The sequence below is a fragment of the Scyliorhinus torazame genome, chromosome 2, assembly GCF_047496885.1.
Source record: "Scyliorhinus torazame isolate Kashiwa2021f chromosome 2, sScyTor2.1, whole genome shotgun sequence".
In the NCBI taxonomy this organism is placed as follows: Eukaryota; Metazoa; Chordata; class Chondrichthyes; order Carcharhiniformes; family Scyliorhinidae; genus Scyliorhinus; species Scyliorhinus torazame.
The window spans coordinates 271,584,957-271,605,687 of NC_092708.1; the positions used below are offsets into that span (position 1 = coordinate 271,584,957).

Consider the following 20,731-nt stretch of genomic DNA (forward strand, 5'->3'; position numbering starts at 1 on the left):
TTTAATGAGGCCAGGGAAAGGGGGAAGTTGCCCCCGACTATGTCGGAGGCGACGATATCGCTCCTTTTGAAGAAGGAAAAAGACCCGCTGCAGTATGGGTCCTACAGGCCCATTTCCCTTTTAAACGTAGATGCTAAGCTCCTGGCCAAGGTGATGGCGATGAGAATAGAGGACTGTGTCCCGGGGGTGGTCCACGAGGATCAAACTGGGTTTGTTAAGGGGAGACAGCTGAACACGAATATACGGAGGCTGCTAGGGGTGATGATGATGCCCCCACCAGAGGGGGAGGCGGAGATAGTGGTGGCGATGGACGCCGAGAAAGCATTTGACAGAGTGGAGTGGGACTATCTGTGGGAAGTGCTGAGGAGATTTGGTTTTGGAGAAGGGTTTATTGGATGGGTACAGCTGCTGTATAGGGCCCTGGTGGCAAGTGTGGTCACGAACAGGCAGAGGTCTGACTACTTCCGTCTTTATAGAGGGATGAGGCAGGGGTGTCCCCTGCCTCCGCTACTGTTTGCATTGGCGATTGAGCCCCTGGCCATAGCACTGAGGGGCTCCAGGAAGTGGAGGGGAGTACTCAGGGGAGGAGAAGAACACCGGGTATCATTGTATGCAGATGATTTATTGCTGTATGTTGCGGACCCAGTGGAGGGGATGCCTGAGATAATGCAGACACTCAGGGAGTTTGGGGTACAAATTGAATATGGGGAAGAGTGAGTTGTTTGTGGTGCATCCGGGGGAGCAGAGCAGGGGAATAGATGATTTACCGCTGAGGAAGGTAACAAGAGATTTCCGGTACTTAGGGATTCAGATAGCCAGGAGTTGGGGAACCTTACATAGGCTTAATTTAACACGATTGGTGGAACAGATGGAGGAGGATTTTAAGAGATGGGACATGGTGCCCCTGTCACTGGTGGGTGCAGGCGGCCAAAATGGTAGTCCTCCCGAGATTCCTTTTTGTGTTTCAGTGCTTTCCGGTGATGGTCACGAAGGCTTTTTTCAAGAAAATCGAGAAAAGTGTCATGAGTTTTGTGTGGGCTGGGAAGACCCCGAGAGTGAGGAGAGGGTTCTTGCAGCGTAGCAGGGATAGGGGGGGACTGGCACTACCGAGCCTAAGTGAATACTACTGGGCCGCCAATATCTCAATGGTGGGTAAGTGGATGGGAGAAGGGGAGGGAGCGGCGTGGAAGAGATTGGAGATGGCGTCCTGCAAAGGAACCAGCCTACAAGCACTGGCGACGGCGCCGTTGCCGTTCTCCCCGAAGAAATACACCACAAGCCCAGTGGTGGTGGCAACACTGAAAATTTGGGGGCAGTGGAGACGGCATAGGGGAAGGATGGGAGCCTCGGTGCGGTCCCCGATAAGAAATAATCATAGGTTTGTCCCGGGGAGAATAGATGGGGGATTTGGAGCATGGCAGAGAGCTGGGATTGTGCAACTGAGAGATCTGTTCATAGACGGGACGTTTGCGAGTCTGGGAGCGCTGACGGAAAAATATGGGTTGCCCCAAGGGAATGCATTTCGGTACATGCAACTGAGGGCTTTTGCGAGGCAGCAGGTGAGGGAATTCCCGCAGCTCCCGACGCAGGCGATTCAAGATAGAGTGATCTCAGGGACATGGATGGGGGATGGTAGGGTGTCGGATATATACAGGGAAATGAGGGATGAGGGGGAGATCATGGTGGATGAGCTGAAGGGAAAATGGGAAGAAGAGCTGGGGGAAGAGATTGAGGAGGGGCTGTGGGCTGATGCCCTATGTAGGGTAAACCCGTCATCCTCGTGTGCCAGGCTAAGCCTGATACAATTCAAGGTTTTGCACAGGGCGCATATGACCGGAGCAAGGCTCAGTAAATTTTTCGGGGTAGAGGATAGGTGTGGGAGATGCTCGAGAAGCCCAGCAAACCACACCCACATGTTTTGGTCATGCCCGGCACTGCAGGGGTTCTGGGTGGGGGTGGCAAAGGTGCTTTCGAAGGTGGTGGGGGTCCGGGTCGAGCAAGGCTGGGGGTTGGCTATATTTGGGGTTGCAGAAGAGCCGGGAGTGCAGGAGGCGAGAGAGGCTGATGTTTTGGCCTTTGCGTCCCTAGTAGCCCGGCGAAGGATATTGCTTATGTGGAAGGAAGCCAAACCCCCGGGCGTGGAGACCTGGATAAATGACATGGCAGGGTTTATAAAACTAGAACAGATAAAGTTCACGCTAAGAGGTTCGGCTCAAGGGTTCACCAGGCGGTGGCAACCGTTCATTGACTACCTTGCAGAATGATAAAGGAAATGGGAAGGTGACAGCAGCAACCCGGGCGGAGGGGGGCGGGGGGGGGGGGGGGGGGGGCTCGGGTGGGTCCTCAGGGGTGGTTTTTGTATAGATATTTGTACTTGGTTATGTATATTGGATTGTTTGATTTTATTATCTGGAGAGTTATTATTTTTGTTATGGCAGTTGCCATTTAGTTTATATATTATTTATTTACTTGTTAAAACGGTACTGTTATTTATATTGTTTTACTGTTGTAAAAAGGGAAAACCTTTGTATTGTTTTGTTTGGCCGAAAAGTTTGAATAAAATATATATATATTTTTTTAATGATCTGTTGAGTTGCTCGCAGAAAAATACTTTTCACTGTACCTCGGTACACGTGACAATAAATAAATCCAGTCCAACTTGGTACCATTTTACCATTCATTCACTGTCACTGGGTTAAAATCCTCAAACACCCTCTCTAAGAACACTTTTGGTGTTCCTACAACACCTGGACTGTAGGGGTTTAAGAAAGCGGTTCACCACCACCGTCTCAAGGGCAGTTAGGGATGGGCAATAAATGCTGGCCTAGCCAGCAATTCCTGTATCCCATTAATTAATTAAAACACACTACAATGAGATAGAGCAGTTACGCTACTTTTGTGATGTTGGTTGAGGGAGAAATTTCGGTCAGGACACCGGGGGAAACTCCTTGGCTCCTCCCCTGACAATGCTGTACGGTCATCTTCCTCCGTCAGATGGCAGAAGGGGCCTGATCTCGACATTGCCCCTTTAAGACGGTCCCGCCTTGAGCTGGAGTATTGCCCTTTTAACAAGGTGGCGCTCCACGCAGCTCGTATCCCTCCGCACAGAGTGAGCCGGCCTCTTCTGGAATTTGCGGGGCTGGCGGAGAAGTGAGTATCCCGGAGGAGAGGCAGTCAGGGCTCCGGTACAGGATGCACAGTCAGACCAAGTGGCAGCGACCGACATAGTAATAATGTTGTCCGCTTGCAGCAGCAACCTGGCCCCCGCCACAAGCCATGGATCCTAACTCTGCCCCCCAACTCCCCTTCACTGTAAACCTCGAGTGGACCAAAATGGACAAACCAGTTACCAGTTGGCTCTGGAGAGGTTTGACCCTCAGGTCACTGGCCTGATACCGACTAAAGTCTGGCTCGTGGTGTGAGGTGGAGTCTCTTCTGTCACCCCACATCCTGCCTTGAGTACTGAGGCCAATTGTAGTAGAGATCAGGGGACGCAGATTGAGGTGAAAGGAATAGAAGGGTAAATTGATCGTGTTCAATGAAGTCTGCTGCAAGGAGACTCCTGTTTCCCGTCAGTAAATTGCAGAGTCCGGGGATTTACCCTCCAAACCTGCTTTGTATGGTAAAGATGCCTTTGAGTAAAGTGCTATCAACAGTTTAGAATAATTAGTATGTGTACCCAAAAAGTTCAATACTATCCAGGATGTTTTATATATTTGAATATTTTGAATAATGAGAAACTGCAAAATGTTGGCATTGGAAGGCCTGGGTGTCCTTGTACATGTAACAGACAATTAACAACAAGCAGGAAATCAAATGGCATGTTGGCTTTTATTACAAATGGATTGGAGTATAAATATGTATTACTGCATTAGGCAGTGTGAAGCCACACTGTGCACTGTACTGAGTGCAGTTTTGATCTCCTGACTTTTTAATTTTTCCAATTAAGGGGCTATTTAGCGTAGTCAATCCACCTACCTTGCACATCTTTGGGTTGTGGGGGTGAGACCCACTCGGACACAGGGAGAGTGTGCAAACCCCATACAGACTGATCCGGGGCTGGGTCCTGTAGCCATCTGAGATGGCCACCTGCAAAGGACCATGGGAATTATGGCCAACCCAGGACTCCGACAGATACAGAGATTCTGTGCATTTGAAACGCAGGTAGCTAGACCTGATCGAAACCCCCGCTCGTTTGCATTTTAATGGCCCGTTTCCACGAACAATAGGACTCCAATCTAGAAACCGGTACAGCCACAGACTGATCGACGCCACTCCCTTTACTCCGAGAGCCCAACTGCCAAGGTCAATGACCGCCAAGGACCCACCCAGTAACCAAGGCACCTGCCCCTTTATTGGCCAAAATCGAAGGCAGTGATCAGAGCCCTGTCGAACTATTGGGTCCAAGATCAAGGACCGCCCCAAAGAGCGCAAAATCCCAGAGGGATAAAAGGTGGGACAGCCATGTGTTCTGCCTCTTTTGGACCCGGCCGGTGCCAGCCTCTTTTAGGATCGACCTGTGCCCACACCAACTGCAGCATAACGACCAGTCAAGTTCAAGACCAACGATCACTACCTGACGGATGAGCCCAGCAGAGACAGAGCCACTTCTTCAAACCAGCCACGTGAGATCAAGATAAAGGCCTTATCCATCTGCACAGTGCCGGTTGCCCTGAAGTTAAGTATTGGTTATTGTAGCTGATAGGTGTAGTTTAACTCGTATTAGATATTGTGTTTGCATGTCAAAGTAATCCTAATGTGTGTAAATAAACCATCTTTTGAACTGGTTGTGTGGTCATTGGTTCACCAAGATAAATAGAAAAACCCACAGTATTGGCGACGCTGTTGGGACATAACATCATATTATAAATACAGCCTCATTATTAAAAAGGGCAACAGTCCTCGGTGCCGCGAGGCAGCAGTGCTAACCACTGTGTCACCCTTTGATCTCCTGATTTAAGGAAGGGTTACTTTCCCTCGAGCAAGTGTCATGACAGTTCACTGAAGTGGTTCCTGGAATGAGGGATTGTTCTTTTTGAAGAGGGATTGAGTTGACTAGGCTGACATTATCTGGAGTTTAGAGGAATGAGGGGGTGATTTAAATGAAACATGAAATTCTTAAAGGACTTGACAGGCTTGGAGCTAAGAGAAAGTTCCCCCTTTCTGGGGAATCTAGAACACAGGATCACAGTCTCAGAAGAAGGGATTGGACATTTAAAACTGAGTTGAGGAGAAACCTCTTCACTAAAGGGTTGTGAATCTTTGGAATTCTGTATCCCAGAGAACTCTGGATGCTCCATCACTGAATATATTTCCAAGAGAGGTTGATAGATTTTTGGGTGCTAAGGGCTACAGGGACAATGTGGGCAGATCAAGTTAAAATTAGACATGATCTTATGGAATGGTGAAGGAGCTTCGCAGGACGAGATGCTCTGATTGTGGCCTGAACTCCAGCCTCCTGCCTGCCACTCATAACCCTTGATACCCTTGTGGATTAAAAATCTGTCTAACCAGCCTCATTCAATGACCCAGCCTTCATTGCTTTCTGGGGAAGGGAATTCCAAACACTATCAATGCACTGAGAGAAGAAATTCCTCCTCATCTCCATCTTAAATGGCAGACCTTTGTTTTTGAAACTGCATTCTTGTAATTCTAAATTCCCCTGAGTGGAAGTATCCTCTCAGCATCTAACCTGGAAAGCCCCCTCAGAATCTTTTCTGTTTAAATAGGCTCACCTCAAATTCTTCAAAACCTCAATGAGTTCAGGCCAGCCTGCTCAACCTTTCCCCATAATAAACTCCTTAATCCCAGGAATCTACCTGTTGAACCCCCTCTGACCTGCAAGTGTATCTCTCAAATAAGCAAGCCAGAACAGTAATTTATTTAAAAAATAATCTTTATTGTCAGAAGTAGGCTTACATTAACACTGCAATGAAGTTACTGTGAAAAGCCCGTAGTCGCCACACTCTGGTGCCTGTTCGGGTACACGGAGGGAGAATTCAGAATATCCAATTCACCGAACAGCACGTCTTTCGAGACTTGTGGGAGGAAACCGGAGCACCCGGAGGAAACCCATGCAGACACGGGGAGAATGTGCAGACTCCGCACAGTGACCCAAGCCGGGAATCGAACCTGGGACCCTAGCGCTGTGAAGCAATGTTGCCTTTCTTACCTACTGTAAATATGGCAGTCAGTGAGGTTGCCCTTCTTTCTTTGGATATCAATATTATATTGCTCAGAGTCGCCAGGTATCAAATGATACCACCACAAGGTTCAACCAGATATCAATCAAAGAGCCAAACACCAGTTAGTTCAAGATCAAGGGTACTTTATTTACACACACAATTAATCATGCAACATAGACACTACTAGTTAAACTACACCTATCAACTATGACAATCTGTACTTAACTTCAGGCACCGGCTTAGGTCAGAGGAACAGTGGCCGTTGTTCGATTCTAGGTCTCGGGTCTGTAGAGGTAACTGCTGCTCAGCTGGGCTCATCCGTCTGGTAGCAGGCGTTGAACTTGAACTTGCTTCTGGTGGTGCTGCAATTGGAGGTAGACGTTGCTGGAACTCCAGGTCCAAGAGAACACACTGTGGTCTCCCTCTTTATCTTTGGGGGTTTTCGCGCTCTTTTGAGCGGTCCTTCGGTTTGGACCCCACTAAATGGGTAATTCTTGATCACTGTGTTCGATTTGAACTAATAAAGGGGCGGGTGCCTTGATGGCTGGGCGTGTCCTAAGCAGTCATTGACCCTGTTGTTTACGCTTCCTGGGTACAGAGAGTGGCGCCGGAATGTCTGGGATTGTATCGGTCGCTCAAGTATCAGTCCTTTGTCTAGCTGAGATGGGCCATCAAAATGCTAATCGGTTGGGGGTTTCGATACCGTCTCTTCGTTCACAAATATACATTCAGGCTGACCTCCAGTTGCGGCTATGCTAGGTAGGTCGCACGTTCGGCAGCTCCCGCCGGGAATGGACTTTTGGGGCTCTTCAGAGGGGCCCCAACGGCAATTGTTCGACTGCTTCCAGTGTGGGAAGGTGACAACAAGGTCCCCCCCGACATTATATGGATTGGACCAGGAGTGGAGCGGCTAAAAAAGTGATCCTGGGGCAGCGAAAAGTGCGAGGGAGGAAAAGCAAGATGGCGGTGGGTGGAGACCAAGCAGCGTGCGCTCAATGGTCGCAGGAGCAGCAGGAGCTTCTTAAACGCTGCTTTGAGGAGCTGAAGACAGAAATGCTGGCGCCAATGAAGGCGGCGATTGAGAAGCTAGTGGAGACCCAGAAGGCCCAAGGGGCGGCGATCCGGGAGGTGCAGCAAAAAGCTTCGGAGAATGAGGACGAGATCTTGGGCCTGGCGGTGAAGGTGGAGGCGCACGAGGTGCTGCACAAGAGGTAGGCGGAAAAATTTGAGGACCTGGAGACTAGGTCGAGGAGGAAGAATCTTCGGATTCTGGGTCTCCCTGAAGGAGTGGAGGGGCCCGATGCCGGGGCATCTATGAGCACGATGCTCAATTCGCTGATGGACGCGGGAGCTTTCCCGAGGCCCCTAGAGCTGGATGGGGCTCATCGGGTCCTGGCATGGAGACCCAAAGCCAACGAGCCGCCAAGGGCTGGAGTGGTGAGGTTCCACCTCTTTGTGGACAGAGAGTGTGTCCTGAGATCGGCCAAAAAAGAGCGGAGCAGCAGGTGGGAGAACACGGAGATCCGAATTTATCAGGACTGGAGTGCGGAGGTGGCTAAGAAGAGAGCTGGTTTCAACCGGGCTAAGGCGGTGCTCCATCGGAAGGGGGTGACGTTCGGGATGCTGCAGCCAGCGCGATTGTGGGTCAAGTTCCAAGATCGGCACCACTATTTTGAAACCCCTGATGAGGTATGGAACTTTATCCAGGCTGAAAAGCTGGACTCAAATTGAGGGTTTATCGTGGGGATATGTTTACTGTGTTTACCGCGTTTGGGGAATGTTCTTTTTGTTTGAATGCTGGGTGGGGATGGGTGAATGGATTTGATGTGGGGGCTGTGGGAGAGTGTGGGCGTCGGTGTTGGAGGGGCAGGGCCCCACAGGAAGAGGGGGGGGGTGGAGGCCCGGGGATGGGGAATTGGGGTAAGGCCGCAAAATGGAGCTGCGCCAGAGAGGGCAGGGCCGGCTCAGGAAAGCTCGGGCTTTTTCCCACGTTAGGGAAGGATAGGGGCGGGGCCGGGGGGGGAAGGGCGGTGCTGGAGAGGAGTGCACACTGACTGCCAAGGGATGGGGGGATTCTCACACTGGGGGGTCGATGGAATGGTGGGAGAGGCCGGGGTCAGCAGGAGTCAGCTGACGTACGGGAGTGTCATGGGGGGAGCAAAATGGCTAGATGAGAGTCTTGCGGGGGGGGGGGGGGGGGGGAGGGTCGACTGGGTTGCTGCTGCATTGGCCAAAAGGGAGCTGGAAGTAGGAGAGGTAGTCGGGGCGGGGGTTCGCCGCCTGGGGGACTGGAGGGTGCGGGAGGCGCGGGCATATGGCTGGCCTAGAAACCTAGAAAAGGAGATGGCTAGTCGGCAGGGGGGGTCGGGGTCAAGTAGATCCCCGATTCGGCTGGTAACTTGGAATGTGAGGGGCCTGAACGGGCCAGTCAAGAGGGCCCGGGTGTTCGCGCACTTAAAGGGACTGAAGGCAGACGTGGTTATGCTCCAGGAGACACATCTGAAGGTGGCAGATCAGGTTAGGCTGAGAAAGGGATGGGTAGGGCAGGTCTTTCATTCAGGGCTGGATGCGAAGAACAGAGGGGTTGCAATACTGGTGGGGAAGCGGGTGTCGTTCAAGGCACTGAATATTGTAGTGGATAATGGAGGTCGATATGTGATGGTGAGTGGTAGGTTGCAGGGGGTGCGGGTGGTACTGGTGAACGTATATGCACCGAATTGGGATGATGCCGGATTTATGAAACGCATGTTGGGTCGGATTCCGGATCTGGAGGTAGGAAGCTTGATAATTGGGGGGGGGGGGGGGGACTTCAACACTGTGCTGGACCCAGCACTGGACCGTTCTCGGTCCAGGACGGGTAAGAGGCTGGCTGCGGCCAAGGTGCTCAGGGGGTTTATGGACCAGATGGGGGAGTGGATCCATGGAGGTTTGCCAGGCCGCTGGCCAGGGAATTTTCCTTCTTTTCCCCTGTCCATAGAGCCTACTCCCGGATAGATTTTTCATTTTGAGTAGGGCGCTAATCCCGAAAGTGGGGGTAACGGAATATTCGGCCATAGCCATCTCGGACCACGCCCCGCTTTGGGTGGAGCAGGAGTTGGGGGAGGAGAGGGACCAGTGCCCGCTGTGGCGCCTCGATGTGGGACTGTTGGCGGATGACGGGGTGTGCGGGCGGGTGCGGGTGTGTATTGAAAGATATTTGGAAGCCAATGACAATGGGGAGGTGCAGGTGGGGGTAGTCTGGGAGGTGTTGAAGGCGGTGGTCAGGGGAGAGCTAATCTCCATTAGGGCCCACAGGGAGAAGAGAGAGGGGAGGGAGAGGTTGGTGGGGGTGATTTTAAGGGTAGACAGGAGGTACGCAGAGGCCCCCGAGGAGGGGCTACTTAGGGAGCGACGGAACCTCCAGACGGAATTCGACCTGTTGACCACTGGGAAAGCAGAGGCGAGTCGGATGCTGGCACATCAGCTTCGTAAGAGGGAGGCAGCGAGGGAGAGGTGGAGTTAAGGATAGAGGGGGGAATATGGTGCGGTGAGAATAAACAAGGTATTTCGGGACTTCTATGGGGATCTGTACAGGTCTGAGCCCCCAGCAGGGAGGTGGGGATGCGACGATTCCTAGATCAGCTGAGGTTCCCGAGGGTGGAGGAGGAGGAGACGGCTGGTTTGGGGGCGCCGATTGGGCTGGAGGAGTTGGTTAAAGGAGCATGCAGGCGGGGAAGGCCCCGGGAACGGATGGGTTCCCGGTTGAATTCTACAGGAAATAGGTGGACCTGCTGGGCCCGTTGCTAATGAGGACTTTTAATAAGGCGAGGGAGGGGGGACCTTGCCCCCAAAAATGTCCAGGGCACTGATTTCTTTGATCTTGAAGCGGGACATGGATCCATTGCAATGTGGGTCGTATAGACTGATCTCGCTCCTCAATGTTGATGCTAAGTTGCTGGCGAAGGTGCTGGCTACGAGAATTGAGGACTGTGTCCTGGGGGTGATTCATGAGGACCAGACGGGATTTGTGAAGGGTAGGCAGCTAAACACAAATGTGCAGAGGCTCCTCAATGTGATTATGATGCCCTCGGTGGAGGGGGAAGTGGAGGTAGTGGCAGCTATGGACGCGGAGAAGGCCTTTGATCGGGTGGTGTGGGAGTATCTTTGGGAAGTGTTGCGGAGGTTTGGGTTCGGGGAGGGGTTCATCTGTTGGGTCAGACTGCTATATAGAGTCCGGGGTGGCGAGTGTGGCTACGAACCGGCGGAGGTCGGAGTACCATCGGCTGTACCGGGGGACGAGACGGGGTGCCTGTTATCCCCCTTGTTGTTTGCATTGGCAATCGAGCCGCTGGCCATGGCACTGAGGGAGTCCAGGAAATGGAGGGGATTGGTTCGGGGGGGGGGGAGAGGAACACCAGGTGTCGTTGTATGCTGATGACCTGTTGCTGTATGTTGCGGATCCAGTGGAGTTTGGGAACTTTTCGGGGTATAAACCCAACGTAGGGAAGAGCTACCACTCTTTGTGGTGCATTCAGGGGACCAGGGAAGGGGGATAGACGAGCTACCGCTGAAGAGGGTGGAAAGGAGATTTCGGTACCTGGGGATCCAAGTAGCTAGGAGTTGGGGGGTCCTGCACAAGCTCAATTTGACGCAGTTGGTGGAGCAGATGGAGGAGGATTTTAAAAGATGGGATATGCTGCCACTCTCACTAGCGGGTAGGGTGCAGTTGGTCAAAATGACGGTCCTCCCGAGGTTTCTCTTTGTGTTCCAGTGCCTTCCCATTATGATCCCCAAGGCTTTTTTCAAATGGGTAAGCAGGAGCATCATGGGATTTGTGTGGGCGAATAAGACCCCGAGGGTGAAGAGGGTGTTTCTGGAGCGCAGCGGGGGGGGGGGGGGGGGGGCTGGCGCTACCGAATCTTTGTGGCTATTATTGGGCAGCCAATGTGGCGATGATCCGTAAGTGGGTAATGGAGGGAGAGAGGGCGGCGTGGAAAAGGCTAGAGATGGCGTCCTGTGTGGGCACGAGCCTGAGGGCGCTGGTGACGGCACTGCTGCCGCTCTCGCCGACAAGGTACACCATGAGTCCGGTGGTGGCGGCGACGCTGAAAGTCTGGGGGCAGTGGAGGCGACACAGGGGCGAGGTGGGAGCCTCTGTTTGGTCCCCGATTCGGGAGAATCATCGATTCGTCCCGGGAAGGATGGATGGGAGGTTTCGGAGCTGGCATCGGGCAGGGATTAGAAGGATGGTTCATCGATGGGATGTTTGCGAGCCTAGGGGTGATGGAGGAGACGTTTGGACTACCCCTGGGAAACGCTTTCAGGTACATGCAAGTGAGGGCGTTTGTGAGGCGGCAGGTGAGGCAATTCCCGCTGCTTCCGGCAAGTGGGATTCAAGACAGGGTGATTTCGGGTGTATGGGTTGGAGAAGGCAAGGTTTCGGCGATTTACCAGGAGCTGAAGGAAGAGGAGGAGGTCTCGGTGGAGGAGTTAAAGGGCAAGTGGGAGGAGGAGCTTGGGGAGGAGATAGATGAGGGTCTGTGGGCTGATGCCCTGAGTAGGGTTAATTCTTCCTCCTCTTGCGCCAGGCTCAGCCTAATACAATTCAAGGTTACTCACAGAGCGCATATGACAGGGGCGAGGTTGAGTAGGTTCTTTGGGGTGGAGGACAGATGTGGGAGGTGCTCGGGGAGCCCGGCAAATCACGTCCATATGTTCTGGTCATGCCCGGCGCTGGAGGGGTTTTGCGAGGACTATGTCCAAGGTGGTGAACGCCCGGGTGAAGCCGAGCTGGGGATTGGCATTATTTGGGGTATCGGCCGAGCCGGGAGTGCAGTAGGCGAAAGAGGCTGGTATTCTGGCCTTTGCGTCCCTGGTAGCCCGGCGGAGGATTTTGCTACTATGGAAGATGCGAAGCCCCCTAGTGTGGAAGCTTGGATCAATGACATGGCCGGGTTCATCAAGCTGGAGAGGATAATGTTTGCTTTGCGAGGGTCTGCGCAAGGGTTCATCAGGCGGTGGCAACCGTTCCTAGACTATCTCGCAGAGCGTTAGGAGGTCAGCAGCAGCAGCAGCCCAAGGGCGGGGGGGGGGGGGTTCTTTTGAGGTGGCGTTTGGGTGAAGGTGGGAGGGTTTGTCCCTATTTGTGTTTTTAAATGTTATATGGGGGGTTATTGTATATGGGGGAAATCCAATGTATAATTTCTGATTGTTGTGTTCTTGTTTCTTTTGTTGAAACTATGGAAAGTTGTTGAAAATTTGTTGAAAAATTTGAATAAATATATTTTTAAAAATATATATATATACATTCAGGCTCTGAGCCTGCCTGAACCTTGCATTGTCCATTTTTTCCGTTATGCTTTGCGACCATCCATGTTCCTTATTGTAAGTGGCCATCCTAAATGGCTACAGCAACAGTGCTAACCATTGTGCTACCATGCCGCCCCTTTACACAGTACTCTGAGTGCGATCTCACCAATGCCCTGCACAGATGTAGCAACACTTCCCCACTTTTATACTCCACCCCTACTGCAATAAAGGCCAATATCCCATTTGCCTTCCTAATTTTTTGCTCTACCTGCAAGTGACTTCTTGTGATTCATGTTCATGGCCTCTCTACCCCAGATCCCACTCTACTGCCTTGCTCTGTATTCTCTCTCCATTTAAGTAACATTCTATTTTCCTGTATTCCCTTCAAAATGGACAACCTTACATTTTCCCACATTACACTCCCATCGGGCAAATGTTTTGCCCACACTATCTTATTTGCAAACCCTTTGTATCCTCTTCAGAACTTGCTTTCCTACTATATATCATCAGCAAATTTGGTGACAATCCTTCATCCAAGTCATTTGTACAGACTATGGATAGTTGAGGCCCCAGCTGTGGCACTCCACTAGTTACAGGTTGCAAACCCAATAATCCAATTACCCCGATACTGTTTCCTGACAGTTATTCAATTCTCTATCTATGTTAATATATTTCCCCGATACCACGGGTTCTTGTGTAGTTCTCTTGTGTGCTACCTTATCAAATGCCTTTTGGAAATCCAAATACACTAGATCTATTGGTTCCCCTTTATCCACCCTGCTTGTTACGTCCTCAAAGAACTCAAATCGAATTGTCAAACATGAAATACTAATTAATAAAACCGTGTTCATTCTTCATGAGTCTTAGAATCCGTAGACTCCCTACAATGAAGAAGGAGGCCATTCGGCCCATCGAGTGCTCCGAAAGAACACCTCACCTAGGCCCAATCCTCCACCCTGTCCCTGCAACCCCATCTAACCTGCACAGCTCTAAAGGCAATTGATCATGGCCAGTCCACCTACCGTTTTGGACACTAAGGGGTAATTTAGCATGGCCAATCCACCTAACTTGCGCATCTTTGGACTGTGGGAGAAAACCGGAGGAAACCCATGCAGACACTGGGAGAAAGTGCAAACTCCACACAGACAGTCACCCGAGGCTGTAATTGAACCCAGGACCCTAAACATCCTGGGAAACGTACTTCCCAGCAATCAACTATATAGTCTGTACAGATTTTCTCCCCTTTTCACCCTCCACCCCACCCCCCCCCCCCCCCCCTTGCGACGGACAGCTCCTCAAACTCAACACCCCCCCCCCCCCCCCCCCTCCCCCTGCAGAGACCTTAACTCATACTTTATCTTCTCCAACCGCTGGAAGTCGTACAGGTCACCCAACCATGCTGCTACCCCCGGTGGCGATGCCGACCGCCACTCCAGTAAAATTTGTCGCCGTGCTATCAGCGAGGCGAAGGCCACGACATCGGCCTTCCTCCTCTCCATGAGCTCTGGCTTCTCTGAAACCCCAAATATCGCCATATTATATATCCAAAGGATCCGGGTCCACCTCCTCCTCCACTAGCCTGGCTAAGACCGTGAACACTCCCGCCCAGAATCTTCCCAATTTTTCACAACTCCAAAACATGTGCGCGTGATTCGTGGGTGATTCGTGGCCCCCGCCCACACATCTCACACTCATCTGCTACCCCTGAAAGAACCAACTCATTCTTGCTCGAGTCATATGCACCCTGTGCACCACCGTAAACTGTATCAGGCTCATCCTTGCACAAGAGGAGGTCCCGTTTACCCTACGCAGTGCCTCACTCCATACTCTCCAATTGATCTCCATTCCCAACTCCGCTTCCCATTTCTCCTTGATCTTCACAACCAACTCACCTTCCTGCTCCCCCAGCCACTTGTATATATCCCCAATTCTTCCCTCCCCTTCCACATCCGGGAGCAGCAGTCGCTCCAGCAGGGTGTATCCCGGGAGCCTAGGGAACCCCTTCCAGACCTTTCGCGCAAAGTCCCTAACCTGCAGATATCTGAACTCACTCCCCCTCGGCAGCTCTACCCTCTCCCTCATCTCCTCCAGACTGGCAAATCCTTCCTCCAAATACAGATCCACCACCTTGACCAGCCCCACTTCCCTCCACCTCGTGAGGCAGCAGTGCTAACCACTGTGCCACCTTGCTGCCCTACTATGTTATGATTTTCTAAATCTCCTTAATAACGGATTCCATCATTTTCCAAATGACAGATGTTGGTCCACCTGACCTGTAATGTCCAGCTTGCTGACTCCTTTCTTGCGTAGAGGTGCTATATTTGTGGTTTTCCAGTCTGTTGGGACCTTTCCAGAATCTTTTTTTAAAAGTGTATTTATTGAGATTTTAGAAGTCAACGCAACAAAACCAGGAGATGAATATAGCAGAGAAAGTAAAGAAAAGGCTCAACGTACATGAATACAGAGGGGCACAGGAGAACAGCAGTACAACTGGGTTAATACAATCATTAGACATAACTTGATACCTCGAAAAGCTCCACCAGAGAACAAGTCAGAAATAGGATAAGACCATGAAAACATGGTAAAATGGTGCAATTGCTCGCATTTACCACAAGAGTCCAGGATAGATTTTTCACGCCATGTTCGGGTGTGCACTAATATATACCTCCCTCAACTCCAGAGGCACCAGTGACCCACCACAACCTCCTCCTCCTCAGATACCAGACCCATCGGCACCCATGCAGGAACTGCCCTTAAAACAAAGGAAACATACAACAAAACTACGTGAGAGCCCCAGCCCTAAAAGGGTGTTACATATATATCACACAATGCAACATAACCCCAGTCTCAGACCCAATACAGAACCAACATCATTCCATATATTTATACAGAGAGGACCAGTACCAACATGAATTATGATCCAACATGAATTTGAATTATTGATCAGTGCCATCAACACCTCCCAAGAAAAACAAGAAATAAGGAGAACTACCAGCAGTGGTTCACAGGATAACAAAAGATCAGGATCTTACCAAAGGTCCGTATTCCCCCGGCGTACAGCCATCACCCATTAATGAAGAACCGAGCAAACTGCTCATTGAACCAAGAAAGCATCCTGACCATTAGGTGGGGCAATAGGATAACATTCAAATGACAGGACTTAGCTCAATGCCAGGCTCCAGTGTACAGAATAAGCAAAACCCAGCCTCTCAGAATGCCCCTAAGCAGTACCTTCGAGAAGGGAGAATCTCCTGGGGGCAACAGGATACCAACCACAGCACTGGACCTGGCCTAGCCCAGTGCACTGACACACAGGAAACAGTACCTGCAACACCTCCAGCACAGCCCCAGGACTTCCAGCACACGCCAAAACCTACACCCCAGGCCGATAATGCACCTCACCAACCCCACCCAGGGCAGTGCACTCATTTACCCTAAAAAAAATGTTTACGCCAGCACCAGCTGGGAAGACCCCTTCACTGAAGAGAAGAATCATCAAGACACCAAATAATTGGGTGCCCTGGGAGGGGGATCCAAATCCCTCCCCTACCCGGTACCTCCCATAAATGACGGCACCGGGATTTATAACACAGTGCTCACTCAGATGAAGAGGAAAAGAAAAACACCTGAAGGGAAGTATGCCCAAGCTGACCGAGGAATATTAGCTATCGCCCCACACTGCACACATCACAAAAGGGATATGAAGGGCATGACAGCACAGCCTCGACAGAGACACAAACACGGAAAACCCAACCACAACAAGGAGGACACTCCGGAAACCTCCATACAAGACCTCTTGGAGGAGGGCGCCTAACTCCTAATTGCGGGGGCCATCCACAATATCAGTGAGGACTTAAATAACCCTACCACTCAACTCCACACCAATCAACCAACCGTCACCCTGCGTGGCTCCACTCATCTTCATTATAAAGGAGTTAAAGGGTGTTAAAAAAGCACTTCTGAGGGCTTCCGGTGGCAGCATGTAGGTGGAGGTCGCTCCTGCCAGAGGGTCTGGTTTTTGGACTTTTATGTTCGGTTTCAGGGTAGTTTTTGGATGAGCTGGTGTGGGAAGTCATAAGGAAGTTGGGGAATGGCGAAGACCCAGAAGGAAGGTCCTGGAAAGAAAGGGGCGAGCGAACGTCTGCCGGCGAGTGCTGCTGTGAGTCCCAGAGGAAGAAAGATGGTGGTGGCTGGATCGTCGGGTGGGGCCACTCCCCTCACTGTTGAAACTCTGACCGAGGTGATGTCAGTGGAGTTTGAAAGACTATTTGCCAAACATTTGGAGATGCTTCAAAGAGAGATGATGGCTTCGCTTACAGAGTAAGTGGAAGAGGCGATTGCCCCAATAAAGGCGGCAGTGATGAAGCTTACAGAGTGGGTGGAAGAGGCGATTGCCCCAGTAAAGGCGGCAGTGATGAAGCTTACAGAGTGGGTGGAAGAGGCGATTGCCCCAGTAAAGGCGGCAGTGATGAAGGTGTTGGTCGAGGTGCGGGAGCAGGGAGAGAAGTTGAAGGGGACGAAGGAGGCACTGTCGCAACACAGTGACCTGTTCACCTTGATGGGTAAGGAACTGCGGAAGGTGGCGGAGGTCAACAAAGGGCTCAGAGCTAAGGTCGAGCAGGCAAAACTTTTTTTTCTTTTTTTAAAATTTAGAGTGCCCAATTAATTTTTTCCAATTAAGGGGCAATTTAGCGTGGCCAATCCACCTACCCTGCACATCTTTTTGGGTTGTGGGGGCGAAACCTATGCAAACACGGGGAGAATGTGCAAACTCCACACGGACAGTGACCCAGAGCCGGGATCGAACCTGGGACCTTGGCGCCTTGAGACTGCAATGCTAACCACTGCGCCACCGTGCTGCCTGAGGAGGCAAAACTTAAGAATCATGGGTCTGCCTGGGGGGATGGAGGGCCCGAGGCCGACCGAGTACTTTGTGAAGATGTTTGCTGAGTCGATGGGGGATGGCGAAGAACCCTCCGAGTATGAGATGGACCGGGCACATTGGTCGCTCAGGCTGGAGCTTAAAGCAAATGAGCCACCAATGGCGGTTAAAGTCTGCTTCCACAACTACCACGTGAAGGAGAAGGTTTTGAGTTGGGCGAAGCAGAGACGAGATATGAAGTGGGAAGTTGTTGGTATACGAATATACTAAGATCTGACGGCAGGGTGGGCGAGAAGGTGGGCAGCCTTTGGACGGGGTGAAGGCGGCATTGTGCGGCAGCAGAGTGAGATTTGAAGTGGTCTACTCAGCAAAGCTGAGAGTGACTCACAATTTGAAGGACTTTTATTTTGAGATAGTGGAGGTGGCAGAGGTGTTCGTTAGGCTGAAGTACTGGGATGGGGATTGCCTTTTTTATTAAGGGTTTTTTATTTGATTGGGGTTCTGTTTTTTGTCTCTTGAGTGGGGGCTTTATTTACATGTGTTCTGGGTTTTTCCTTATGGGTGCGGTTTTGTTTTCTTGGTTTGAGGGATAGGGGTTTTGGGCACATGGGAAGCCGGGTTATTAAGGAGGGGGTGGGAGAAGGGGGAGCTCTGGTTGGGGTCACCGCATTAGCAACGAAGGTTGGCTAGGGAAAGTGAGTGTGGTGGGGAGGGGCCGCGATCATTGGCGGTTTCAATGGATTCTGGGAGTTTTGAATGGTGGGGGGAGGTGTTTGCAAGAGGAAGTCGATGAGGGATTCTGGGAGTGGGGGGTGGGGGTCGACGGAAACAAAAGGACAGGGCGGATCCTTCCGGATGATTGGGGCCTGGGGTAATGGTGATGGCGGATAGGAGGGCCAGGGGTGGGGCGCTGACAGGACGGTGAGGGTTTGGGGGGCTGGTGAAAAGAGCAAGAGTGTTTGCGCATTTGAAGAGTCTAAAGCTGATGTGGTGATTCTGCAGCAAACCATGTGAGGGTGAAGGACCAGATGAGTCTTAGGAAGGGTTGGGTGAGCCAGGTGTTTCATTTGGCGTTTTGATAGAGGGGGAAGAGGGAGGGGGGGGAAGGGAGGGGGAGAAGGGGGGGAGGGAGGGGGAGAAGGGGGGGAGGGAGGGAGGGGAGGGAGGGAGAAGGGGGGGAGGGAGGGAGGGGAGGGGGGGAGGAGGGAGGGGGGGAGAGGAGGGAGGGAGGGAGGGGAGGGGGGGAGAAGGGGGGGAGGGGGGGAGGGGGGGAGGAGGGAGGGGGGGGGAGAGGAGGGGGGGGAGGAGGGAGGGGGGGAAAGAGGGAGGGGGGGAAGAGGGAGGAAGAGGGGGAGGAGGAGGGAGGGAGGGAGGGAGGGAGGGGGGGAAGAGGGAGGGAGGGGGGGAAGAGGGAGGGAGGGGGGGGAAGAGGGAGGGAGGGGGGGAAGAGGGAGGAGGGGGGGGAAGAGGGAGGGAGGGGGGGGAAGAGGGAGGGAGGGGGGGGAAGAGGGAGGGAGGGGGGGAAGAGGGGGGGGGAAGAGGGAGGGGGAGGGAGGGGGGGAAGAGGGAGGGGAGGAAGAGGGAGGGAGGGAAGAGGGAGGGAGGGGGGGGAAGAGGGAGGGAGGGGGGGAAGAGGGAGGGAGGGAGGGGGGGGAAGAGGGAGGGAGGGAGGGGGGGAAGAGGGAGGGAGGGAGGGGGGGGAAGAGGGAGGGAGGGAGGGGGGGGAAGAGGGAGGGAGGGAGGGGGGGGAAGAGGGAGGGAGGAGGGGGGGGAAGAGGGAGGGAGGGAGGGGGGGGAAGAGGGAGGGAGGGAGGGGGGGAAGAGGGAGGGAGGGAGGGGGGGAAGAGGGAGGGAGGGAGGGGGGGGAAGAGGGAGGGAGGGAGGGGGGGAAGAGGGAGGGAGGGAGGGGGGAAGAGGGAGGGAGGGAGGGGGGGAAGAGGGAGGGGGGGAAGGGGGAGGGAGGGGGGGAAGGGGGAGGGAGGGGGGGGAAGGGGAGGGAGGGGGGGAAGGGGGAGGGAGGGGGGGAAGAGGGAGGGAGGGGGGGAAGAGGGAGGGAGGGGGGAAGAGGGAGGGGGGGAAGAGGGGGGGAAGAGGGAGGGAGGGGGGCGGAGGAGGAGGGAGGGGGGAAGAGGGAGGAGGAGGGAGGGGGGGAGGAGGGAGGAAGAGGGAGGGGGGGAGGAGGGAGGGGGGGGGAAGAGGGAGGGAGGGGGGGGGAGGAGGGAGGAAGAGGGAGGGGGGGGGAAGAGGGAGGGGGGGGAAGAGGGAGGGAGGGGGGGGAAGAGGGAGGAGGGGGGGAGGGGGAGGGAGGGGGGGGAAGAGGGAGGGAGGGGGGGAGGGGGAGGGAGGGGGGGAAGAGGGAGGGAGGGGGGGAGGGGGAGGGAGGGGGGGAAGAGGGAGGGAGGGGGAAAGAGGGAGGGAGGGGGGAAGAGGGAGGGAGGGGGGGAAAGAGGGAGGGAGGGAGGGGGGGAAAGAGGGAGGGAGGGGGGAAAGAGGGAGGGAGGGGGTTGGGGAGGGGGGGAAGAGAGGGGGAGGAAGGGGGAGGGGGGGAGGAGGGGAGGGGGAGGAGGGGGGAGGGAGGGGGGGAGGAGAGGGGGGGAGAGGGGGGGGGGGGAGGGAGGAGGGGAGGGAGGGGGGAGGAGAGGGGGGGGGAGGGAGGGAGGAGGGGAGGGAGGGGGGAGGAGAGGGGGGGAGGGGGGGGGAGGAGGGGGGGGGAGGGGGGGAGGAGGGAGGGGGGAGGAGGGGGGGGAGGAGGAGGGGGGGAGGAGGAGGGGGGGGGAGGGGGGGAGGAGGAGGGGAGGAGGGGAGGAGGGGAGGGGGGAGGAGGAGGGGAGGAGGGGGGGAGGAGGGAGGAAGGGAGGAGGGGGGGAGGAGGAGGGGAGGAGGGGGGGAGGGGGAGAGGGAGAGGGGAGGGGGGAGGAGGAGGGGAGGGGGGAGGAGGAGGGGAGGGGGGGAGGAGGGAGAGGGGGGGAAGGGTGGGGGGGGAAAGGGGGAGGGGGGGGAAGGGTGGGGGGGGGAAAGGGGGGGGGAGGGGGGAGGAGGGAGGGAGGGGAGGGGGGGAGGGAGGGTGGGGGGGGGAGGGAGGGAGGGGGGAGGGAGGGAGGGGGAAGAGGGAGGGAGGGGGGAGGAGGGAGGGGGGAGGAGGGAGGGGGAAGAGGGAGGGGAAGAGGGAGGAGGGAAGAGGGAGGGGGGAAGCCGGGAGGGGGGAAGAGGGAGGGGGGAAGAGGGAGGGAGGGGGGGGGAAGAGGAGGGGGGAAGAGGGAGGGAGGGGGGGGAAGAGGGAGGGAGGGAGGGGGGGAAGAGGGAGGGAGGGACCGGGGGGGGGGAAGAGGGAGGGGGGGGAAGAGGGAGGGGAGGGGGGGGGAGAGGGAGGGAGGGG

At 54.1% G+C, this 20,731-nt stretch overlaps 1 protein-coding gene across 11 annotated transcripts in view; it reads left to right on the forward strand.

The window, feature by feature from the left end:
* ptgr2 (prostaglandin reductase 2) overlaps nt 1-20,731 on the forward strand; it is a 228,136-nt gene that overhangs the window by 89,430 nt on the left and 117,975 nt on the right. Inside the window, exon 1 of one of the 11 annotated variants that reach the window (XM_072487437.1) lies at nt 3,119-3,150. The exons of 7 other annotated variants lie outside the window; for them this stretch is intronic. The gene's annotated coding sequence lies outside the window, so the exon portion shown is untranslated. Of the gene's footprint in view, nt 1-3,118; nt 3,151-3,250; nt 3,623-20,731 lie in introns of those variants that run through there. 3 more of the 11 variants (XM_072487482.1, XM_072487471.1, XM_072487443.1) reach the window with 3 other exon arrangements.